The 14,603-nt window shown below is 39.0% G+C and overlaps 1 protein-coding gene across 1 annotated transcript in view; it reads right to left on the bottom strand.

Moving 5' to 3' along the window:
• The window catches only part of rbfox3a (RNA binding fox-1 homolog 3a), a 264,526-nt gene that overhangs the window by 60,697 nt on the left and 189,226 nt on the right, over window positions 1-14,603 (bottom strand). The gene's annotated exons all lie outside the window — the stretch shown is intronic.

Here is a 14,603-nt window from a genome sequence, read left to right as displayed (position 1 = left end):
TAATATTGATGGTTATCTGCAGACTTCAGACGGAAAGAGACACAGAGGGACGATTTTCCCAAAACACAGCAGACATTTAGTCAGTAAACAAAAATATTGGCAGTCTAGCAGGATCCATTTTAATTAGACAAATCACACCATTTCCACTGCACCCTGCTTATACTTTGCAAACTTTCAGGCTCGTGCTAATCGCAAACTCATGGGCCCATCGCTCCCTGTGTACACTGCTCAGAATGAGAAACACAACCATTTAAGAGCTTCTATTACACACAAAATAAACAAAACACTGCCTATTTCTGGGAGTGAAAGTCACTAATATACAGAGAATGGGAGTGAGAAAAGGATTTAAAAAACTGATAGAGCATTGCGCTAGCAGTGCAAAAGCTCATGGGTTTGACCCCTCATGGGTGTTGCTACCGTACAGTATTTCACGGCAAGTCGTGTTATAGTCATACATTTTTTTATCAATTTATCCGTGCTATCGACACGATTTTTTGCTGTTTTTCATGCCACTGTAGCACAAACGTCTTTTTTGTGGCACACAGCATGAATTTCTATAAACATGAATTTTCTTGTTTGTTGCACGACTTTCTTTATCGTGTCATTTTATTTTTATTTTCCTATTTTTATGCCATTGTCGCTTGGGGTTAGGGTTAAGCCCGATTTATAGTCGTGCGTAAGCTCTAGGCCGTAGGTTATCCGTAGCCTGTGCGTATCTCTGCGTAGCCTAATGTGCACCTCACAAAATTTTTAACAGCGCGTCAGTTCTACGCGGACCGCAAGCGTTGTGATTGGTCCACCAGAACCCCTCCCGTCAGGTAAAAAACTGTGTCAGTATTTCCGTTTGCGACGGTGAAAACAAAGATGAGCCAAGTTGAGGAGTGATTTAACTCAAAGTGCAACATTAGTCACTGTTTATTGATCTTCTCAAAACATACACAACAAGTTGCTGTTTCTTCTTCGTTTGTGGGTTAACTTGCCAAGTTTGTCCTTCTTTGACGGTCAGTCTGCTACTGTGGTTGCACACATGGATACTGCCTACCAGCGGTCTGTGCGTCTGTTTGGACGTTTACGCGGACGACGACGCAAAAGTATAAATGAAAACCGACGCAGAACCTACGCCGTCGTGGCTACACACTGTAAAATAGTTCCGTACAAATTACAATGTTATTGCAGCTGGGTTGCCGGTAATTTACTGTAGATTTAAATTTATGTTATTTACTGGCAAGAGTTTGTTCAAAGTTAAATACATTTTAAATATTAACAAGTCTTTATCAGCCTCATGCAAAGCATTCTGGGAACCAGAAATCATCATCAACCTCATTCTGTTTTTTGCTTCAGATTTTATTTTCCAGAATGTTTTGCTTGATGCTGTTTTTTTAGTTTTACTTTGTAAAGACAAAGACTTGTAAATGCTTAATGTTCATTTAACTTTGAACAAAATGTTGCCAGTAAATAACATAAATTTAAATCTACAGTAAGTTACCGGCTACCCAGCTGCAATAACACGGAATTTTTTTACAGTGCACTGTAGGACCTACGCACAACTATAACGAGCCCTTTAGATGTGGGGTTTGCATTAGGATGTCATTTTATGCATTGGTTTCTATATGTTTTTTGTCCGCTTTTGAAACTATTTTCGCCTGGAGTTGGGGTTAGAGTTGGGGTTTGCGTTACGATGCCGCAGAAAGTGATTCTAACCCCAACTCCAAGTGACCCAAATGGTAAAAAATAGGAGAAAACAAAATAAAAAAATGACATGATAAAGAAAGTCGTGCCACAGATAGGAAAAATTGTTTATAGAAATGCGTGCTGTGTGCCACGGAAAAGACATTCGTGCTCCAGTGGCATGAAAAAAATGCGGAAAATCGTGTCACAAATACATTAATCAAATATTTTGTGACTATAACACGAATTTCCGTGAGATTGGGTTGGGTAAACACTGCAATGCACTGCAAATCACTTTGGATAAAAGTAAGACAAACATGAAGATGACATCACGGTTACATTCTAAAAAATTTCCAAGAAATGAGAGACCCAACTCTTTGGGTTGTAATTTAACCAGTAATAGGTTGTTTTAACCCAAAATATAATATAATATGTGGTTAAAATATAAACATATTCTGGGTTAATTTAACCCAACAGCTGAACAACCCAAAACAACCCAGCATCATTAGTGTCCCCATTCTGCTGATGTTGGCATTAAAGGGATGCTTCACCAAAAATTGTCAATTTTCTCTTTTCTGTGGAACACATAAGGAGATGTTTAGCAGAACATTGGGGGGAATTGTGGAAAAGTGGGTGGTGTAGATGAGAAATGAGGTGGCAAGGCTCATCAGCATGTCTATATCTGTCATCTTGACATGGATATAATTCCACCCATAATTTTACCCTGTCAGATCTGTCAACATGTTTATGTTTTTCATGGTGATGTTAAACATGTATGTGAGCACATACAAGTTTGAGCTAAAGTTTGAAGCTTTTCAGTTTCTCATTTCTTTCCCTCTTTCTGACCTACCTAAACCTAATCTAAGCCTCATAATACCACTGTAACACATTTTGTCCCCTGACAACAGTTTTTAATAACTTTTATTAATTAGGGCTGTCCTATGGCCTGTCAACTGGAATATTATTTCATTCAGGGACCATTAGGCTGTCGTGCTACCCATGTGAAGTGAGTGTATGTGTGTGTGTAAAAGGGAAAGAAATCCGCTTTGGAGAGTGTAAACGTTAATGTGTAAAATATATCTACACACTCATGTAGTGTATGGACAGCAAATTAGACGTGCATGTAGACTTATTTTAGGGCTTTTAAATGATTAATCGCGATTAATCGCATTCAAAATAAAAGTCTGTGTTTGAATAATATATGTGTACAATTATTTTATAAATAAATGCACAAACATGCATGTATATATTTAAGAAACATTTATGTTTTTCTGCTATATATATCTTTAAAAATTATATATAGATAAAACAAATGTTTATATATAAATATTATGTGTATGTACATAATAATTACACACAGTACACACACATAAATTATGCAAACACAAACTTTTATGTTGCACTCTAAAAATGGTTGGTTTATATTTGACCTATAATGGGTAAATATTGGACAGAACACAAAATTAGCCCATGCTGGGTCAAAAATGACCCAATGTTGGGTTGTTGTTATGCCACCATGGGGTATAATAACCCAGCAGTTTGGTTAAAATAACCCAGCATTGGGTCAATTTTTAACCCAGCACATGTTCTGTCCAATATTTACCCATTATGGGTCAAAAATAACCCAGCCATTTTTAGAGTGTGTATGCAATTAATTGCGATTAATTGTTTGACAGCCCTGGTTTATTTACATTGGCTAATTCAGCCTCTGATTGGTAAAGCCACATTTAAAGCTCTTGTAAAATACATATAAACATCCACTTGCGACAACAGATATATTAAAGTGGACATATAATATCATGACGTTTGAGTGCTATAATTGGGTCCCCAGTGCTTCTATCAACTTCGAAAATGTGAAAAAGAAAAACCCAGTAACTTGGATTTGGTAAACCATTCAAGCATGTGAAAAAATTGGTAATTTTTGGCTCCCCTTGTGATGTCAGAAGGGGATAATACTGCCCCTTAATCTCCCCTATCCAACCACAGCACTGACATTTAGTGCAGAGAGAGAGAGAGAGAGAGAAACTAATTGACAGCACAACTGAGTTTCAATTTCAACAAACCACCATCATGGCGATCAGTTTTGCATTTCATCAACTCATTTGCATTTTAAAGGAAACACCCAAAAACGGCACAATTTTGCTCACACCTACAAAGCCGGAATTTTAACATTATGATAAATTATCACATGCATACTCTGGGGATACCAAAGATTTATTTTACATCTTAAAAAAGTCTTGTGAAATGTCCCCTTTAATGCTTGGCAACCATAAGCATACAGTTATGATTACTTGGCAGAAATATTACAAGTAATAAATGTAACAATTGAAACATTGGTATATTTTATCATATTGCTGTAACTGCATTTTTTAAAAAGCAACACACAGAAGCTTTCTGTGCCATTTTTTTCACCAAATTTGACATTGTGTTTACAATTAATGAGGTGTATCAATCACTCCACTATATACAATGTAAAACATTTTTTTACCCATGATAAAATTCCCGCAATGCACAACCTTTACTGCCTTTGCATGCATCATAAAAGTACGGTTTTAATTAAAGAAACACAAACTTTCCCTAATGTGTACACCATAACATTTCAGAAATGAGCTTCTGCTTAAGATCCAGGATGCTCCCGGTGTAATCACAATGTGCTCCGAGCTTGTCTGTTTGTTCCTCTGGCTGATGTAAATTTCTCGCAGTGCTCATCGGTGCAATGTTTGAGTAACTCTGTAATTGAACCACGCAACAAGAGAACACATCATCTGCAACAAGGAGGGATTAAAAGCGATGCCCCGAGTCTCTCTTACCCTCAGCGGTATCAGATGTTGTTCTGCTGTACAAGAAATCACTCGCAATAAGGAGATTCGCAGGCATTATATTCCTGACGTGAAGTGGATGTGATGGACTTAGAACACAGGACGGTCTGTGCTGAACTGCAGGGGATAAACTGTCCCAGAACACTAAATTGGTATCAATGGCAGGGCATGGTGTAATAAGAAGTTCTGGCTTCAAACCATCCCAAAGTTCACATCATTCTGCCATCAGGCAGGTGAGTGAACCGTGAAAGTAAACTACTTCAATGTATTGAAGAGTCATATTGTATACTGTGTACGATCAGCAGTAAACAACGATTCTTAAAAGCATATAATGGATTTAAAGGTGTGTGTTTTCTGAGCCAACAGAGACTGGAATTGACTTTTTTTTATAATGATATACTGTATGTTTCCTTATTTTCAAGCAGTTATTGGTCAGACAAACAGGTTCGCGACCTACTATAAACTTTTACTGTTGGATGTGCGAATGCTGCTTTCGATCCGGTCACAAAGCTATAATTTTTTGGTTCTCCCAAAAAATTTTATTTACATACTTCAGTGTTACTTTTCAAAGGCTTGAGAATGAAGTACACCCCAATCTTACTGTGTATGTGTGTTACTGGTTGTTGTCTTGGCCACATTGTGCTAAAGGACATGCAGAGGAATCTAATTTAACAGATGACTGAGTAGCGATCAGCCAATGTTCCCGCTTGCACACCCAGACACGCATACACTCACATACATTCACAAACACTGACCGAAGCCTCTAAAAAACAATCCTTGGGGGAGCGAGCGGTAGACCCGTAATTCCAGAACAGAGACCACATGAAAGCACCTCGGTCTCAGGTGATCCCATCACAAGTGGTAAGGCGAGACAGATCGCTGTTATTAACATCCATTTGCATCTCATTTGACCACTAGTGAGCAGATTTTGAAGGCACGGTTTCTTATTTTGTGACTACATACAGTATTGTGCAAAAGTCAAAAGGCCACCATCACCAGCTTTGTTGTTTTAGCAAAGTTTTAATGTTCATCCATATTTATTTTTCACTCTTTTTAAAGATACAAACAGAAACTACAAGAAACATGTACACAATTTAAAAGCAAAACAATTTTCAGAACTAAATGTCTTCTTCAGGCATCAGTCAGTATTAAGTGTGACCTCTCTTGGCACAAAACACATCTTGAGCTTTTTTGAGGAGACTGAAGTCCTGAAGTCATTTGATTAGTATTAGAAATTAGGATTTAATTTTATTTAGGTTTAAGAGATCCTACAGCTGCCTGGTATTGCTAAGGTGGAAGGGGCGTTTGATCAGCGCAAGTGATTTAAATGTTAAGGCAATGTAAAGACGCGTTGAGACGCGTCTGGAGGTCTCGCGGCGCAAATGAGGCGTTTGGCAAGGAAGACGCAATTCTGCCTCATTCGCACGTCTAGTTCGCGTGAATGGCGCGAATTGAGCGCCTGACACAGTACGCGCGAATAGTGCTTTTTGTGCTATAGTAAGGTTACCAAATACAAACTGGTAACTCTCTCGATAAATGCAAAATCAACATCAGTCATCTTGCAAAGAGACAACCGCATAGCACTTGCCCCTCCCACAAGAAGCGGATTTAGCCTCTGAAGCAGCATTTGACGCACGTCAGAGGCAAAATTTGAATGCATTCAAACTGTTCAAGCAGCAAACTAGGCACGGTAGACGCGATTTTGACACCTCGAACGTGGTTGGTGTAAACGCAGCATAATACTACATACAAATTTCCTGTATTTTCTGGTTGTATTCTAATAAAGATTTTTTCTCATAATTATATATGATCACTATACAATTGCAAAAACAACAATTCTAATGGTAGCATGGTGGCCTAAGACTTTTGCACAGTATTGTATATCTCTTTATATAGCATTTATGGTAATAAAATGCAAGAAACAACAAAAATTGGCATACTATTTTCTTCAAAAATACTGAATTATTTACAATGACTTGGGGATGCTACAAGGGGATCTTTACAGCAATGCCATAGAAGAACCAGTTTTGGTTCCCCAACAACCTTTCATGCAAAGGTTCTTCAAAGAGCTATTTATATCCTACCTTTTTATAGTCTAAAAAACATTTTATTTTAATTGTTTAATAGCGCACACATGAAAAATCCCAAATTAAATTGTGTATATCGCTTTATATTAAAATGTAATCTATACAGCAATAAATTGGGATTTTTTTTTTTTAATAATTTTTTTTGGGCCATTTTTGCCTTTATTGATACACAGTAGTTTTGAGAGACGACAGGAAAGTAGAGGGTGGAGAGCGGGGTATGGGATCGGCAAATCGGGATTCGAACTTGGGTCGCCTGAAGTGCGTTTGCACATTATGTCGGAGCGCTGCCCACTACACCATCGGCTCCGACATAAATTGGGATTTTTTAGAAACTTTTGTTTAAGTCTCATGCTTCTCAAAATAACTAAACTAATCTCATATGCATCTCCTCTAGTTTTATAAGAGATCCCAACTACGTTTCAACCTGTGCTCATATAAGCTAAGAAAAAGTTTGCCATCAAAACTTGAACATATTTTATCCAGTTCTTCCAAGACTAAATTATCTGAGCAGAAAAGGCCAAAAGAAAAAAGGGTGAGTACATATACCAAGCTGAGAGAAAGAGAGAGATAGGGAGAGATACACCTGCAGCAGAACGAAAAAAGAGACAGAGGAATAGAGAGACTGAGAAGGTGAGATCAGTCTGAAGTGTAGGGAGTGTTGAAGGGATGAAACAGGAGACAGCGAAGCAGAGCTGCTTGTAATTCCGGCCGAGTCTACGGTCGGGCTGGTCGCGGCTCCCACTAGACCTGCTACATGATATTCACTAACCCCAGTAACAATGGCAAACATATGTAAATCAGACACAGTGCCGGATCCAATCAGGGCTCATCACAAAGCCACTGACACACACTTCACAGACAGCGAGGGCCACAGCGCCGTCTCGCTCCGTGCCCGTCTGCGGCCCATTTCAGGCCGGCATCACGTCGCTTTGTTTGCGAGTTTGATGTCTTGCATTCTCTTCTACTACAATGGTCTCACAATTACATCTTACACTCTTAGAAATGATGTGTTAAAAACAACACATTAGTGTTGATATGGACAACACACTAGCGTTGTCCCAGAATCCACCCATCTCTTTGTTATTATTGAAACAACACATTTTGTGTTACTTTTAACACAACTTGTGTTTTATTTTAGCACAAAATCAACGAAAAATTACACATAATGTGTTAAAATTACACATAATGTGTTAAAAGCTTAAAATTAAATTAACACATCCTTTCTATCCTGTACACTTTCTTTACTTCCGCTCCCTGACCACAGAGAAAGTGAACGGTAACATCGTAGGACAGTTGAGCCTAATTAAATTGCTTATCGATTCTAATTATAGAGATTCCGACTAAGGAGACCGCGCACATTTTCCAAACATACATAAAAAAATGTCGTTGTTATCTGCGTTGCGTTTTTGCTTCCGTTTCAGAACGCAGAGGAAAGAAGCAGAAGCTATCAATACTAATGATCCATGAATCTCATCTCCTTAATGAAAGGGGTGACTAACCAAATCCATCGTTCGAAAACTTCCCCCAGCAAAACAATCGCGCCGACGAGGGCCGACTGGCATGAATGGACGCGAGGAGTGATTTGAGGGGTAACGGATGGATGGAATGATGGAGTAATGAAAGAGGCAGATCGCATGCAGACGGTCGTTTAAAAGAGAAAGAACGACGTCTGGTCTCTATTACTCATTTATCTACTAGAACGGAGAGAATGGTCTTAAGGAGAGAGAGAGAGAACGAGAGGGAAAGAGAGAGGGGTTGGAGATCGATACATTGATAGGGTTCTGTCAAAGAGGGCTGCTGCGCTGAACGTTGATGGTTAATAGTATTATGCGTCTGATTAAAAGCATGCGTCCGGTTTATAGCTGGACTGGGAGCTGCTGATGAGGTGTAATTTGGAATACGATCATTGATGCACTTATGCTGCTTATTAAACGCATTAACTTCAGTGTTACTGAAAATAACCAAAGAAGCCTACGAGCTTGTGTGCGTTTAGGAAGCGGCTGCTAAAAAGACCAGCATACGCTCTTAAGGTGCTTAGAAAGGTTGATCACAACGATATTATAGGAGAACCATTTCTTTCTTGCCTTTATAGTATAAAAAAACTACATTTAGTAATGATACTGTCACGAATTGTGCGTTTTTCGTGACCGTATCACGAATTTCTGTTTACGTGTCATTGTCACGAATTGGTTACTCAACAACGTTTTCTTATTTTCAAACCATTGTCGCTTTGATTTAGGGTTAGATTTGATGTTTGCGTTAGGATGTCACTTAAAGTATTAGTTTATACAATTTTTTCAGATTTTTTTTTTATTTTTAAAACATTGTCGCCTGGCGTTAGGGTTAGAGTTGGGTTTGGGTAACAGGGTTCCCACACCTTAGTTAACTTCAATTTCAAGGACCTTTCAAGGAGTTTCCAGGTCCAATACCCTCAAATTCAAGAACTAAATGTGGGGACACGTTTCAAGTGAGAGCAAGGTTACATTGTGTTACCTTTTAAGATACATTGTTAGACTTTCAAGGGAACTTGCGCTGTGTCACTGCGGTGACACTTTGGGGACGCTTCCAGGGGTAAGTGCGTCAGAATGTGTATATCAATTTCAACCAATGGTGAGGCTTAACGACAAAGACAGGGTGACGCGGGAGCCAGGAAGTATATAGCTATTTGAAATATTGCCAAAAATGGCGTTACAGGGATGCAGGAAGTATGGCAAGGGAGACGCAGTGTCTCGTTCCCTTCTCAGGGAACAACAGTAACCCGAGAGGTTTTCATGTGTCAAACACAACTATGCAAAAAAGCATTTTGGTATGAATCAACATTCGCATACAGAATATACGGTACAAGCATTTAAAGTTAACAGATTAGCACGTGTGCTTAAAAAGTCTAGAATTTTTATGATATTATCCTACACTACACAGGGAATAATATGGATTTTCCAGAAAACTTCTTGCATAAAATAGATTCAAGCACTTTCAATGACCTGTATCTATGTATGTCCTTTTAAAAAACTTCCCAGGGCCTTGAATTTTTTCTTCCCAGATTCACAAACTTTCAAGGATTTCAAGGACCTATGGGAACCCTGGGTAAAGATGTCATTTTATGTAAATCTAATCCTAAACCAAAGTGACAATAGTAAGAAAATAGGACAAAACAGTTTACCAATAAAGGAAAAAACACGGAAATTCGTGACAGTATCCCGAAAAAGAATAAAAAATGTAAGTGACTATAGATACGTAATTTTGTAAGACTGGGCTTTTGGTAGAGCATTGCTTTAGGGAACACACAAACAAATAAAATCTATACTTTATAATACATCATCTGTGGATTAAACTTGTACTGTATGAGCCAATGGAGCTATAGGAACACCAGATTTTCACTTAAATCATATGGCAGGTGCTAAATTTTCTCAGCTGTACGTCGCCCTCCTTTTGGTCTCATCTGACCAGTATGCTTTGTATCATCTACAGACCTATGTGAAGTTTTGTCTTCTCTATAACATCTTTTGGTAGAGCAGGCCGTGAGGGAGGTGTACCTGTAGAAACTACAGTATAGACTGGGTGTGCGTGTAATATTTGACCTAAAAAACCCTCTGCTGGAATCTCTTCACACATGTACAGCATTTCATGTTCTGAAGATGTTATGAAGAATGCACTCATCTGTGAATACTACAACTGCCTCCCCCCTCTCTCTCTCTCAAACCTCTCTCGCTTCTCCATTCTGTCTGCACAGTTTCTCTCTCTCTCTCCGTTTCACATTTCTCATCTCTCTCACTCTCTCTGGCCCTCGGTCCTTATTAAAGGTGATTCCCGGGCGTGAAGAGTCGCCGGCAGGGCCGTGGCCACCTCTTTAATGGAGACAAGCTGGTAAATCTTTCATGCTTTAAGACCGTTTCATTGTAAAAGGGGACCGGCTGCAGCATGATAACAATGGTGCATTATTCATAGGGTTCTAGGGCTCTCAGACGGCCTAAAGCTGACTTTCTCCTCTTCTGCTGGAGGAATTGTGTGTGTGTGTGAGAGAGAGACAGAGAGAGAATAAAAATACAGAAATGCAGTCAAAGGACCTTGCAATCATCTGTACCTAACCCACACACTTTTTCTTCTTCTATACAAAATAAAATAATAAAGTGACAATGGACAAACATATCCATTTATTTGAGCGCTTTTCTTAAAATCATAGCTACAAGCATAGCTGCAATACAACATTTTTAGCATTCCAGTTTTGACCTGACAATAAGCAAATATGGTCCATAAATATATATCACACACTTATTTCTTAAAACAGTAAAAGATCATGTTCTAAAATGTGAAGCTGGGCTTATAATCTTAATGGTCTCTTACCGACTACCAAGACCACACAACTGAAGCATCAGTGGTTAAAATATTTATGTTACGCAACATGTTAATATTTATGCAGTGTCACAACAACTCCATCTTCAACACTTCCAGCACCTGTCCCAACCGCACAATACTGTCTACTGTATGATACATTGATGGAAAGAGAAGCCAAAAGCAAGTCGAAGCTAAACTAATCACCAAAGTCGAACTGAGGAGAATGGCGGTAAAGGAAGGAATGATTCACTCGGGTTTAAACGTTTTAATTGGATCAAGAGGCCTGCACCTGGTCTCAATGTCTGGTTTGCACCAGTCCATGCTGATCAATTGCTCAGTGGAGCTGAGAGCTTGGCTTAGGGTGTAGGATGCAAATGACAAGCGTTAAAGTCCTCTGCCACCTCCACATTTCTTCCAGATCAATTTATTAATAGCCTGATCTCATTTTCCTTAAGGCAATCCAAATTCCAATAGTTTGCAGTCGAGGTGTTCATTCATGCGGTCAAGAATGGAAAACAGCTCTATACATACATGTTAGCGTGATCTTATATTTGCCAGAGGAACTTTGGGTACGGCTTGTGGTCACAGGCACATTGCTTTTACTGTACACTGACACACATACACACTACATAATACTTTCTGATGTCTGAGATTAATAATGAGAAATCTCAGATTTGTGTGTTAACAGTATTAAATATTTTTAACACATGTTTGGTGAAATCAGTCTTTTAGCTCAAGCTTGATTATGACTACACTGTAAAATGCTGGGTTGTTATCAGCCCATGGATGGGTAAAATATGAACAAAGTCAACCGTTGGGTTTAAATTAACCTATGCAAGAGTGTTGCAACCCAAAATGTTGGGTAGTTTCAACCCATGGGTAAAATATGAACAAACTCAATCGTTAGGTTTAAATTAACCTATGCAAGAGTGTTGCAACCCAAAATGTTGGGTAGTTTCAACCCATGGATGGGAAAAATATGAACAAACTCAATCGTTGGGTTTAAATTAACCTACTGTATGCAAGAGTGTTGCAACCCAAAATGTTGGGTAGTTTCAACCCATGGATGGGTAAAATATGAACAAACTCAATCGTTGGGTTTAAATAAACATATGCAAGAGTGTTTCAACCCAAAATGCTGGGTAGTTTCAACACATGGATGGGTAAAATATGCACTCAAAAATGGCTGGGTTATTTTTGACCAATAATGGGTAAATAATGGACAAAACACATCGCTGAGTTAAAATTGACTCAATGGTTGGGTTTAAATGAACCTATGCAAGAGTGTTCCAACTCAAAATGCTGGGTTGTTTCAACACATGGATGGGTAAAATATGCACTCTAAAAATGGCTGGGTTATTTTTTACCCATAATGGGTAAATACTGGACAGAACACATCGCTGAGTTAAAATTAACTCAATTGTTGGGTTTAAATTACCCTATGCAAGAGTGTTTTTAACCCAAAATGCTGGGTTGTTTCAACACATGGAATAAGTAAAATATTAACAAACTCAACTGTTGGGTTTAAATGAACCTATGCAAGAGTGTTTCAACCCAAAATGCTGGGTAGTTTCAACCCATGGATTAATAAAATATATACAAACAAAATCGTTGGGTTTAAATTAATATGCAAGAGGGTTTCAACCCAAAATGCTGGGTTGTTTCAACACATGGATGGGTAAAATATGCACCCTAAAAATGGCTGGGTTATTTTTCACCCATAATGGGTAAATACTGGACAGAACACAACACTGAGGTAAAATTGACTCAATCTTTAGGTTTAATTTAACCCAACTGCTGGGTTATTATATCCAATGGTTGCATAACAACAACCCAACATTGGGTAATTTTCAACCCAGCATGTGTTCTGTCCAATATTTACCCATTATGGGTCAAAAATAACCCAGGCATTTTTTAGAGTGTGAACAAAATCAACCATTGGGTTTAAATTAACCTACACAGTCATTTCCAGCCCAGCGTTGGGTCAAAAAGGGACAATGCCAGCAGCTAGATTGAAAATACCCCAGAAAATGTTTATATTTGACCCAAAAATGGGTTAAAACAACCCAGCATGGGTTAAATTACAACACAGTGGGCTGGGCTCGTCCTTTTTGACCCAATAATCCAGCCCTTTTGTTGCAACCCAATGTGTTGGGTTGTTCCAACCCATGGCTCAGATAAAAATTGACATTTTCTAAGTTAATTTGAACCATGTTGGGTTTATCAATATGTTACCCAATCACCATCTCAAATTAGAAATTTGTTTCTTTTTTTGGGGGGGGGGGGACTTTTGTAACAGGTGAAACGAACCGAAACTAAGCAAAACGAAACAAAATGATACAGAAAACAAACAGTTTAAAACACAAAAAGAATAAATGGCAAAGTATGAAACTTCATTTATAAAACCCATGTTTAAAAAAACACACTTGAGCATGAATGTTTTATAAACACAAAAGGACGTGGGAGAAAAACTACACTTACAGCGTCTTTCATTTGGAAATGCTGTTTTTCATTGAGATTAAATTGAATGTGTTGTAGGCTGAAGGTACAACAGTCTTATCTGAGTTGGTTGAGTTGAAAGAGTCTGGGCTTCCAGGGAAATCCATGTTTCTTTTCAGGCAGAGTATATAGATTACACTCACCGAGCCTCGCTGCACGGGGAAAGAATTGTATTTTTTTCTCGCCCGATTGTGATTTCTGGAGAGCGCTTATCTGTGTGGTATACGAGAGAGAGTGTAGCGCTGTCTGTTTCCCAGCATTCCCTGATCCAGAACCTTGCCAGCGCTTATCGATGTCACTGTTGAACACGGTTACACTGCTCCGGGCACCTGCTGTGCTCCAGGTGATGGGTGGAGCTGGCGATGCCCTCAGAACCCAGAGATAACAAAGAAAGAGAGTGATGCCAAACACAAAGATCCATGTGCAACCCACTCCCACCTGCAGCAGGTATGCGCTGATGCGGAAGTGCAGGTACAGATCTAGGCAGTTCCACTGGGGTTGAAGGTCAGCTTTTAATTGAGTGCATAGAGGGGAGGGAGAGCACAGAGGCGGTCTATCATTCCCTCAGCCACTAATGGGAATTCACCCGGGGTCGGGAATGCTGACGCCGGCACAATTGCATAAAAGACTTCTTTTTTATTTCAAACGCTAATGTGGAGTGTAACATGTGCTACTTTAATGCATACAGTACAGTACAAGAAATGAACAAACCATCACTTCTATTTTTGACCACGGTTGTTTCTGACATGATGAATTGTGCAGTGAGATGTTTATATCCTTAAAGGTCATTCGAAGTCATAAAAGAAGAAAATATGCTCCGTTTAACATTTTCCCATTTTTTTCTTGGTGCTTATCATAGAAACAGAAGCCAGACTGACCTGCATGAGGCTGTGGACGCGGTCTTTCAAAAAATGATTGATTACGAAAGCCAACAAGTTTAATTTCATCAGACACTTAGTGCGACAAACCCCACAAACAAGCTTCGGATTTATAAGCGCGATCAGATGCAAGACGCAGCACACAATTTTAGGCCGGGGGAACATGTTGGGGAAGGTTTTGGATGTCTCATAATTAAGTCAGGATGTAAAAAATTACAGATTTAAGACGGGTCTTGCCAAATATAAGCAGAGATTGAAATTCATCTTCCACCATCTCATTACATCGTAAAAGTGATGAGAAGGTTGCTTCAGCATTTGCA

This window comes from Misgurnus anguillicaudatus, chromosome 4 (assembly GCF_027580225.2).
Source record: "Misgurnus anguillicaudatus chromosome 4, ASM2758022v2, whole genome shotgun sequence".
Classification (NCBI taxonomy): Eukaryota; Metazoa; Chordata; class Actinopteri; order Cypriniformes; family Cobitidae; genus Misgurnus; species Misgurnus anguillicaudatus.
This window is presented reverse-complemented; position numbering and strand designations above follow the sequence as displayed.